The following is a 12,057-nucleotide window of genomic DNA, read 5'->3' on the forward strand; positions in this document are numbered from 1 at the left end:
GTTGGAGGGAATCCTGAGGGACAGGATGCACATATAGTTGGAAAGGCAGAGACTGATTAGGGATAGTCAACATGGCTTTGTGCGTGGGAAATCATGTCTCACAAACTTGATTGAGTTTTTTGAAGAAGTAACAAAGAAACTGATGAGAGAAGAGCGGTAGATGTGATTTATATGGACTTCAATAAGGCATTCGACATGGGAAGTTAGATCTCGTGGAATACAGGGAGAACTAGCCATTTGGATACAGAACTGGCTCAAAGACAGAAGACAGAGGGTGGTGCTGATGACACCAAAATTGGAGGTATAGTGGACAGCGAAAAAGGTTACCTCAGATTACAACAGGATCTTGATCAGATGGGCCAATTGGCTGAGGAGCGGCAGATGGAGTTTAATTCAGATAAATGTGAGGTGCTGCATTTTGGGAAAGCAAATCTTAGCAGGACTTATACACTTAATGGTAAGGTCCTAGGAAGTGTTGCTGAACAAAGAGACCTTCGGATGCAGGTTCATAAGCCTCTTGAAAGTGGAGTCGCAGATAGATAGGATAGTGAAGGCGTTTGGTATGCTTTCCTTTATTGGTCAGTGTATTGAGTACATGAGTTGGGAGGTCATGTTGCAGCTTTACGGGGAATTGGTTAGGCCACTTTTGGAATATTGTGTGTAATTCTGGTCTCCTTCCTATAGGAAGGATGTTGTGAAACTTGAAATGGTTCAGAAAAGATTTACATGAATGTTGCCAGTTGGAGGATTTGAGCTATCGGGAGAGGTTGATTAGGCTGGGATTGTTTTCCCTGGAGCGTTGGAGGCTGAAGGGTGACCTTATAGAGGTTTATGAAATCATGACAGGCATAGATAGGATAAATATACAAGGTCTTTTCCCTGGGGTGGGGTAGTCCAGAAATAGAGGGCTTAGGTTTAGGGTAAGAGGAGAAAGATATAAAAGAGACCTAAGGGGTAAATGTTTCACGTAGAGGGTGATTTATGTATGGAATGAGCTGTCAGAGGAAGTGGTGGAGGCTCGTACAATTGCAACATATAAAAGGGTAGATGAATAAAAAAGGTTTGGAGGGATATGGGCTGGGTGCTGGCAGGTGGGACTAGATTGGGTTGGGATATCTGGTCGGCATGGATGAGTTGAACCGAAGGGTCTGTTTCAGTGCTGTACATCTCTATGACTCTATGTAATTTAACATGCCCAAATTACACCAGAGATCATGACTTTGCAAATTCCTGTATTATTCTTGGTTCCACATATTCTCACATTGGGTCCAACCTCATAGTCCCACAACCCCGCACCGCCCGCTTCTACCTCCTGCCCAAAATCCACAAACCTGACTGCCCCGGCCGACCCATTGTCTCCGCCTGCTCCTGCCCCACCGAACTCATCTCCGCATACCTTGACACCGTCCTGTCCCCCTTAGTCCAAGAACTCCCCACCTACGTTCGGGACACCACCCATGCCCTCAACCTGCTCCATGATTTTCGCTTCCCCGGTCCCCAGCGCCTTATTTTCACCATGGACATCCAGTCCCTGTACACCTCCATCCACCATCACGAAGGACTCAAAGCCCTCCGCTTCTTTCTTTCCCGCCGTACCGACCAGTACCCTTCCACTGACACCCTCCTTCGACTGACTGAACTGGTCCTCACCCTGAACAACTTCTCTTTCCAATCCTCCCACTTCCTCCAAACGAAAGGAGTAGCCATGGGCACCCGCATGGGCCCCAGCTATGCCTGCCTCTTCGTAGGATATGTGGAACAATCCATCTTCCGCAACTACACTGGCCCCACCCCCCACCTTTTCCTCCGCTACATCGATGACTGTATCGGCGCCGCCTCGTGCTCCCACGAGGAGGTTGAACAGTTCATCCACTTCACCAACACCTTCCACCCCCGACCTCAAATTCACCTGGACAGTCTCAGATTCCTCCCTCCCCTTCCTAGACCTTTCTATTTCTATCTCAGGCGACCGAATCAACACGGACATCTACTACAAACCGACCGACTCCCACAGCTACCTGGACTACACCTCCTCCCATCCTGCCCCCTGTAAAAACGCCATCCCATTCTCCTAATTCCTTCGACTCCGCCGCATCTGCTCCCAGGAGGACCAGTTCCAAAAACGCACAACCCAGATGGCCTCCTTCTTCAAGGACCGCAATTTCCCCCCCAACGTGGTCGACGATGCCCTCCACCGCATCTCTTCCACTTCCCGCTCCTCCGCCCTTGAGCCCCGCCCCTCCAACCGCCACCAGGACAGAACCCCACTGGTCCTCACCTACCACCCCACCAATCTCCATGTTCAGCGCATCATCCGCCATAATTTCCGCCACCTCCAAACGGACCCCACCACCAAGGATATATTTCCCTCCCCTCCCCTATCAGCATTCCGTAAAGACTACTCCCTCCGTGACTCCCTCGTCAGGTCCACACCCCCCACCAACCCAACCTCCACTCCCGGCACCTTCCCCTGCAACCGCAGAAGGTGCAAGACTTGCGCCCACACCTCCCCTCTCACCTCCCTCCAAGGCCCCAAAGGAAACTTCCATATCCGCCACAGATTCACCTGCACCTCCACACACATCATCTATTGCATCCTCTGCACCCGATGTGGTCTCCTCTATATTGGGGAGACAGGCCAGCTACTTGCGGAGCGTTTCAGAGAACACCTCTGGGACACCCGGACCAACCAACCCAACCACCCTGTAGCTCAACATTTCAATTCCCCCTCCCACTCCACCAAGGATATGCTGGTCCTTGGACTCCTCCATCGCCAGACCACAACAAAACGACGGTTGGAGGAAGAGCGCCTCATCTTCCGCCTAGGAACCCTCCAACCACAAGGGATGAACTCGGATTTCACCAGTTTCCTCATTTCCCCTCCCCCCACCTTGTCTCAGTCTAATCCATCGAATTCAGCACCACCTTCCTAACCTGCAATCTTCTTCCCGACCTCTCCGCCCCCACCCCAATCTGACCTATCACCCTCACCTTGACCTCTTTCCACCTATCACATTTCCGACGCCCCTCCCCCAAGTCCCTCCTCCCTACCTTTTATCTTAGCCTGCTGGACAAACTTTCCTCATTCCTGAAGAAGGGCTTATGCCCGAAACGTCGATTCTCCTGTTCCCTGGATGCTGCCTGACCTGCTGCGCTTTTCCAGCAACACATTTTCAGCTCTGATCTCCAGCATCTGCAGACCTCACTTTCTCCACATATTCTCTATAAACCAGACTTATCATGGTCTGTGTGAACACCCGTATCCAGAGTTCCCCATCCCCTTCTAATTGATCTCAGACTACAATCTGCAATTACCCACTATCTTTGTCAGCATTCCCACACTCTCCAAGACTCCATGGACCACTCTCAGACAGGCACCGGATTGTTATTGACAAAAACAGCAGGACTAGCTGTGATCCACTCCCTGGACTGACTTGCAGGATATCACTGACTGACAACCGTCCACACCCTAAATGGATACCTTACTAACCCTGACTAATTTATCTGTAATCTGTGGATTGCTTGCATTTACCTGAATTGTAGGACTGTTATCTCATTCCAAGACTGCTAGGATACAGATTTCCAGATTCTGCTTGAAACAAATGAGTCTTTTGACTGACTACGGTCATAATCTTGATTCGGAGATGCCGGTGTTGGACTGGGGTGTACAAAGTTAAAAATCACACAACACCAGGTTATAGTCCAACAGGTTTAATTGGAAGCACACTAGCTCCTTCATCAGGTGATTGTGGAGGGCTCGATCGTAACACAGAATTTATAGCAAAAATTTACAGTGTGATGTAACTGAAATTATACATTGAAGAATTGATTGTCTGTTAAGCCTTTCATCTGTTAGAATACAGTGATAGTTTCACTTCTTTCATGTGTAAATCACAAAACCCTTTTTTTAAAAGTTGCATTCTCGGGTTAGCTGTTAACAATGGTGATAGCTAGACAATATGTTGAAGGTGTTAGCCCCCTGTGTTCTCTGTCTATGACCTGATGTTTAGATTGATTCCAATCTAAAAAGTGAAATAACAGAGTTTTACATAAATTCATGCAGCTTTTGTGCTCAGAGTTCGACATGAATCTATGTGGTTTTTGAGCAAAGTGCAATGTAACTTTGTACCAAAAAAATTCATCACACACAATATATATGTGTGCATGTGGGTCTTTGTCTGTCTGTGTGTGTGTCTGTCTGGGGTGGGGGTTGTGAGTGTGAGAAAGTGTGTGTGTGTGTAGTGAGTGCAGAGTGTCTTAAGTCTGTGAGGGGGTGCATGTGTGGGAGTCTGTGTGTCTATAAGGGTGTGTGTGGGTGTCTGTGTGCGCATCTGTGTGTATCTGTGTCCGTGTGCATGTGAGAGTGTGTGTGTGTAGGAATATCAGTGTGTGTATGTGTGTGTAGTCCAATGGTGATCACCTGTAATGTGACATGAACCCAAGGTCCCTTGGGTTCATGTCACATTACAGGTGATCACCATTGCACTACACACACACACACAGATATTCCTACACACACACACACTCTCACATGCACACGGACACAGATACACACAGACGCGCACACAGACACCCACACACACCCTTATAGACACACAGACTCCCACACATACACCCCCTCACAGACTTAAGACACTTTGCACTCACTACACACACACACACACATACACTTTCTCACAATCACAACCCCCACCCCAGACAGACACACACGCAGACAGACAAAGACCCACATGCACACATATATATTGTGTGTGGTGAATTTTTTTGGTACAAAGTTACATTGCACTTTGCTCAAAAACCACATAGATTCATGTCGAACTCTGAGCTCAAAAACTGCATGAATTTATGTAAAACTCTGTTATTTTACTTTTTAGATTGGAATCAATCTAAACATCAGGTCATAGACAGAGAACACAGGGGGCTAACACCTTCAACATATTGTCTAGCTATCACCATTGTTAACAGCTAACCCGAGAATGCAACTTTTAAAAAAAGGGTTTTGTGATTTACACATGAAAGAAGTGAAACTACCACTGTATTCTAACAGATGAAAGGCTTAACAGACAATCAATTCTTCAATGTATAATTTCAGTTACATCACACTGCAAATTTTTGCTATAAATTCTGTGTTACGATCGAGCCCTCCACAGTCACCTGATGAAGGAGCGTCGCTCCGTAAGCTAGTGTGCTTCCAATTAAACCTGTTGGACTATAACCTGGTGTTGTGTGATTTTTAACGTGATACATCTTGACAGTCTCTAAGCCCTTATCCCTTTGGTTTCTACACATGACCATTTGCTTGGAGCACATGCAATGTGTTGGCCATGTAAACTGCTGGTACATCCTTTAAATATGACATTGATGTAGCGTGGTTCTGTGTAGCAATACGCTCACCTCCTTGACTGTACAGTGCTCCACACAGTCTCATCCTCCTCACTAAACAGCAATGCAAGCCACAGTGTTGGCTTAATACTGAAGACCCTGTGGAGGCAGGCAGTTTGTATGTCACTGCTAATGTCAGTGAGTGTGCGCTAAGAAATTAAAGGAGGCAGAGACCATCAGTCTTCAATAAAGACTAAAGTGAGTGAGTATGAATAAATTGAGCTGAGATGCGTAAGGTACATCCTGTGTAGATGCTTGAGATGCATGTGTGTCCCTGTGAGCAAAACTGTCAGATGAAGCAAGCAAATTGTAAGGGTCCTTGAACTCTAAAGTGTAGAAGGGCTGAAGTTGTGTGAGAATTGGTCTGAGAGCCAACACGATTATATGGCTAGGCCAGTGGCTTGCTGATGCAGACTTGCGTGGACGGTGGGTCAATGCAGATGGTGACCATGGCACATGCTGAGAAATTGTTGTGAAGAGGTAGTTGCATGATGGCAGGGTGATTTGGTGAAACGCAGGTTCAAAGAAAGTGTCTGCCAAGAACTTGCTCTGATTCACATCAGGGCTCTGCACTGTCTAGTTTCTCGGAAGAAGGAATGCAATTGGAAGTGCATATAAATAAAATGAGCGACGAAAATTGAGATTGCTGAAACATCTCAGGAGGTCTGGCAGCATCTGTGAAGAGAAATCTGGACAGGTTTAACATTTCAGGCTGAGTGATCCTTTCTCAGAATCCAGTGATCCTGATTTCTTTCCACTGATACTGCCAGACCTGATGAGTTTTTCCAGCAATTTCTAATTTTGTCCCTGATTTACAATATCTGCAGTTCTTCTGGTTTTTAAATAAAATTAGTTGTGGCTTCAATGGAATGCAACTGGCATACAAGTAAGTTGCCATTCAATGGTGTGGTTCAGATATCACCTTTTAAGCTTGAGTGAAAATTAGGAAAGTTTTTTTCTCAATATTGAGAATATGATCTTTTTCATTCTCATTGTATTTCCCTCCTTTATTCCATCACCAGGAAAAGGAAAGCTCTGTCCATGTCATTGAGACAATATTCATGGAACAGTATCATAGTATCATAAAGTTTATGTTTCCTATAGAAAATGGCAATGAATAATCAACCAGGGGAAGCTAAATACAATGAAGAAAGCACAGAACTCAGTGTCTATAGTCAACATTTGGAAGGAAAAACAGTTTCAGAACAAAGGGCTCCCTTCAAGGAGGAGACATGCTGGCCACTGTCAAGGTGTATTCCCTTGAAAGGAAAAGGTTAGGCATACAAAGGCAAAGCTCCTCAGAAGATTGAATAGCGTCAATAGCCAGAGACTTTTCCCCAGGGCAGGATTGACTGGCACGAGGGGTTACTGTTTTAAGATATTAGGAGAAAGGTATAGGGGGGACGTCAGAGGAAGGTTCTTTATGCAGAGAGTTGTGAATGCATGGAATGTCTTGCCAGCAGTGGTGGTGGAATCAGAGTCATTAGGAATCTAAGTGAATGCTGGACATGCACATGGATAGCAGTGAATTGAGGGGTGCGTAGGTTGTTATTTTATTTTACATTAGGAATAATGCTCGGCACAACATTGTGGGCCAAAGGGCCCATTCTGCGCTATGCTTTTCTGTGTTCTATGTTCTAATTCCAGGCATATATCGATTTCATTATTGTTGGTTTCACCAGAGTTTTGTCTGAATGTTGCACACCTGATTTAAAGACAGACAACATCCTGGTTCACTAATCCTCAGCGAATTGAATCTAGCGAATGCAATGAAGAGATTAATGATAGTATTTTGCTGATGCTTTGCTCTTATGTATCACTAATGCACAGTCCAAGTATCATTGCAGTACAGGAGTGTGGTGACGACAACTAGTCTGCACATCATGCTTTAGTTGTCAGGCAGGTTTTTGGAACTAGTAGCTGACGTAGGCAATTCTACCCCTTCAGCCTGCTCCGCTATTTCATATGATCATAGGTAATCACATCTTAGCATCAACTCTACTTTCCTGCACACTCCCTGTAACCCCGTAGCCTATTAGTAATTAAAAACTCTGTCGTCTCCCTAATTTTATTCAGTGTCCTAGTATCTACCGCACTCTTGGTGAACAGATTCTACAGATTCATGGCCAATTCAGAGAAGTATTTCCTTCTCGTCGTTGTTTTAAATTTGCCACCCTTTAGGCTAAAAACGTGTCCTCTCATTCTAGATTGTCCCCCAAGCGGAAACATCACTCTACATCTACTTTGTCAATCTTTTTTGCATCTTATATAAGTCAATTATATCTCCTCTCATCCTAATCTCGAGTGAGCATAGGACAAAATTGCCCAATCTCTCATCAGAAAACATGTTTTACATTTTTTGGAATTGATCTTTTCTGAACTTTTTCTGAAATGTCTCCAATACAATTACATCCTTTGTCAAGTAAGGGAACTAAAAACCCGGCCTCACCAAAGCAAAGGCTTAGCTGGCACAGCTGTGAAATGGTGGATCATCTCATCAATGATGGCCTTTGCAGCGAGGCAACTGCCAAAGTATGGGAACATACTTTGATGTACTCCGGAAAATATAAATGAAAATTTAGCTGAATATAAAAGTTTCAGTAGAAGGTGAAAAATACAATGAGAAGAAAAGGGAGCTTTGAAAAGAAACTGCCAGTCAACCCTGATAAATGTGAAGTGACGCACTTTGTAAAAGGGAAGAAACTACAAAATGAATGGCAAGACACTAGAAATATCAGAGGAACAGAGGGATCTTGGACACTAGAAAACTCAGAGGAACAGAGGGATCTTAAAGTGTTTGTCCACATATCTCTGAGGGTGTCAGGACAGATTAATAGTGCAATTCTGGTCACCACACTATAGGAACAACGTGATTGTTCTGGACGGGATGCAAAAGGGATTCACCAGAATTTATCTGGGCATGTCAGCTATGAAGAGAGGTTGGGTAAGCTTGGGCTGTTTTTCTACAGAGCAGAAAAGGTTGCAGTGGACCTGATAGAGGTAGAGAAGATTATCAGGGCCGTGGTCAGGGTTAACAACAGGGTGAATATAAGCAGTTGTTCCCCTAATTGAAGGGCTAATAACAAGTGAAATGCAAGAGGTATAGAAGGGATTTGAGGAAAAGCTTTATCACTCAGAGGGTGGTGGGGGTCTAGAACGTTCTGCCTGGCAGGATAGTTAAGACAGGAAACCTCACAATCTTCAAAAAGTACTTGAATGAACACATGAAGTGTCATAACATTCAAGATTATAGGCCTAGTGTGGGAAAGTGGGACTAATGTAGACAGTAGCATATTTTTAATGGTGCAGATTCGATGGGCTGAAGAGCCTCTTGTGTTTTGTATTACTCTATAATTAACAAAAGAGAAGTCTGAAGTTTCGTATAGATTTATAAATTGTAAAAATAAATGGTAAGGGAGGAATGAGACTGATTAGGAACAATTAGGAGACATAGCTGAGGTATTAAATGTATTTGGCTTCAGCAAGAAATAAGATGTTATTCCAAGTTATGGAGAAAAAATAGTAATTCATATACTAGAAGAGTTAAAAATTGATAAGCCTGGATGTCCTTATAATTGATAAGAAACCTGGATCAGATGAGATGCATCCTCAGCTAGAAACATAAAAGATAGGAGCAAGAGTTGGCCATTCGAAATCTTGAGCCTGCTGTCACCCAGCCACCCTTTACTTACATGTGTATAATAGCTGGTACTGATCCAGCTAGCACAAAGCTGGCTACTCAGTGAATAGAACCTCTGACACTCCTATTTATATCTGTCTGCCAGGACTCCCTCATTGCACCAGGTGAACAACCCTATTTAGGGAACTAATATTGAATAAGAGCCACTGGCGGCATTATTCCAAACACTCCAAAGGTAGAAAATGCAAGTTTCAAGCCAGCAGGGGATAATGAAGGAAAATCAAGTTTAACAAACTTGCTGAAGGGTTTTGAAGAAGAAATGTGGAGGGTCAATGAGGCCAATGTTTTTTAATCTGGTATGTGGAGCTATGAAACCATAAACTCACAAGATGTAGCAGCAGAAGTAATCCATTTCGCCCATCTAATCTGCTCTGTCAATCAATGAGATCATGGCTAATTTGATAATTCCACTTTCCTGCCTTTTCCCTGGCATCCTTAATTCCCTTATTGGTTAAAATCTGTTTTTGCTAACTTTGAATATACTTAATGGCCCAGCCTCAACAGTCCTCCATGGGAAAGAACTCCACCCTTTCAGAGCTCTCGAAAAGAAGAAATTCCTCATCATCTCTATCTTCAATGTGCGACCCCTTTTATGATATCTGGTCCTCTCCCTCAGGAGGAAACAACTTTTCCACATCCACCATTTCAAGTTGTAGATAGTAAAATGCCCTTTTAAATGAAATAACAGCCCTTTTGGGACACTAAAAGTAACATGCTAAGAAAACTGACTAACTGAAAAAGATCCGAGGAATTCAATCAGGCTGGACAGATATAAAAACCTATCACCTCAATTGATTGTACTAAATTGGTGTTAATGAGTCGTAGAACTGAGATATTGGATCAAGTCAGAGACATTTAAGCGACTACTGGACAAGCAGATGGATGATAGTGAATTGAGCAGTGTGTAGGTTAGGTTGATCTTAGATTAAGATAAATGCTCGGCACAACATTGTGGGCCAAAAGGCCTGTACTGTGCTGTACTGTTCTATGTTCTATATGTAAGCCATCCACCTTGATTAACTACTGAATAGGTGCTGATGAGGGAATGCTACAAAGGTTTCGAGTGAAATAGTAGATCTGAGGTTTGGGGTGTGATCAGCAATCCTCGGAGTTGAGCCAAGTGTTAGACAGGAAGGGAAGGGAGGCATTATCGCATCTTGTCCAGCCATTTTTGCATATGGTCGAGGTGCTGCTAGTTAGATCTAAGAGCAGGCCGAGATGAGTACCAGGCTTTGTTGAGGAGAATGTGAAACAGTAAGGTAAGGGTAAGATCTTTTTTCTTCCACTGTTGTTAAAGGTGCAGAAATGGCACTGAGTGGAATGGTATGCACCTCCTGTCAGCTGTGGAAGATGAGGGACAAGAAAAACCTGCAGATTCTGGAATCCAAAGTAGAATCCAGGTCCTGAAGAAGGTTACACCAGAAACATGGGATGAGGAAGTAGTTGGCTGTCCATGTTGACTATGTCTGCAGGAAGTGTATCTGGCTGTAGCTTCACTCAGACCACAGGGATCGGTTAGAGCAGCAGTTGGATGTACTGATGAGCAGACAGGAGGCAGAAAGTGTGATAGATAGTAGACTTAGGTAGGTGGTCACACCCTAGGTTCAATCAGGTAGATGGGTGACCACCAGGAGAGGTAGTCAAGTAGCGCTACTCTGCTCAAAAGTAACAGTTTTGGATACTGTTCTGAAGAAAGGTCACTATACCCGAAACATTAATGCTGATTTCTCTCCACAGATGCTGCTAGACCTGGTGAGTTTTCCTCTAATTTCTGATTTCCAGGATCTGCAATTGTTCAGTTTTTTTTGGATACCAATTTGGAAACTGCTGGGGGATAGCTCTTTGGGAAAATAGTAACAGCAGCCAGGTCTTTGGCACCACAACTTGTTCTGCTGGAAAGCAGTGTTTGGCAAAGTTCAAGTGAGCAATTGTGATAGAGATCGCTAGTGAGGAACACATATGGTTTCTGTGGCTGCGAGTGCCTCCCTGGTGCCAGGGTCAAGGACGTCTCAGAGTGGTTGCAGTAAATCAGGAGGGCAAAAAGGAGACCTGAGATGGCTTTTGCAGATAAGGTAAAGAGATTGCAAAGAGATTCTACAAGTATGTTAAGACCAAACAGTGACTAGGGAGAGAAATATGGCCCCTTACAGATCAACAAGGCCATTTATGTGTGGAACCACAGGGGATGGGCGAGATCCTAAATGAATATTTTATATCAGTATTTACTATGGAGAAAGACATAGAAGCTAGGAAAAACAGAGAAATAAACAGTGAAGGTAGATAAATCCCCAGGACCTGATCATATGTGTCCAAGAACATTGTGGAAAGCTATGAAAGTGTTTGCAAAGCCCCTAGAAGAGACATTTGTCTGATCAACAATCATGGGAAAAGTGCCCAAAGATTGGATGATGCCTAATGTTATGTCATTATTTTTAAAAGGCTGTAAGGAAATGCCTGGGAACTACAGACTGGTTAGCCTAATGTCTGTGGTGAGTAAATTGTTAGTGGGCATTCTGAGAGACAGGATCTTTGAGGCATTTCGAGAAGCAAGGACACATTTGGGATAATCAGCATGCGTTTGTGTTTGGGAAATTGGTCTCATGAATTTGATTGAGTATTTTAAAGGATGATTAAGAATGTAGATGAAAGCAGTGCAGCAGATGCTGTCCACATACTTTTGACAAGATGCCACATGTAGGTTATTGAGTAAGGTTAAATCTAACGGGATCCCGGGAAAACTAGCCAATTGGATACAAAATTGGCTTAACAGTGGGTGTTTTTAAAGCAATATTTTTCAGTCTGGAGCTCTGTGATCAGAGATGTGCTGCTAGTATCAATGCTGAGTACACTGTTATTTGTCATTTTTGGATTTGGATTTGGATTTGGATTTGGATTTGGATTTGGATTTGGATTTGGATTTGGATTTGGATTTGGATTTGGATTTGGATTTGGATTTGGATTTGGATTTGGGTGAG

The 12,057-nt window shown here is 43.9% G+C and overlaps 1 protein-coding gene across 1 annotated transcript in view; it reads right to left on the reverse strand.

Annotated features, from left to right (window-relative positions):
- The window catches only part of LOC122540179 (dynein axonemal heavy chain 8-like), a 1,258,818-nt gene that overhangs the window by 963,078 nt on the left and 283,683 nt on the right, over positions 1–12,057 (reverse strand). The window lies entirely within an intron of this gene.

Source organism: Chiloscyllium plagiosum, unplaced genomic scaffold, assembly GCF_037043375.1.
Source record: "Chiloscyllium plagiosum isolate Xiang-an unplaced genomic scaffold, Cpla_swu_hap1 HiC_scaffold_3, whole genome shotgun sequence".
Lineage (NCBI taxonomy): Eukaryota > Metazoa > Chordata > Chondrichthyes > Orectolobiformes > Hemiscylliidae > Chiloscyllium > Chiloscyllium plagiosum.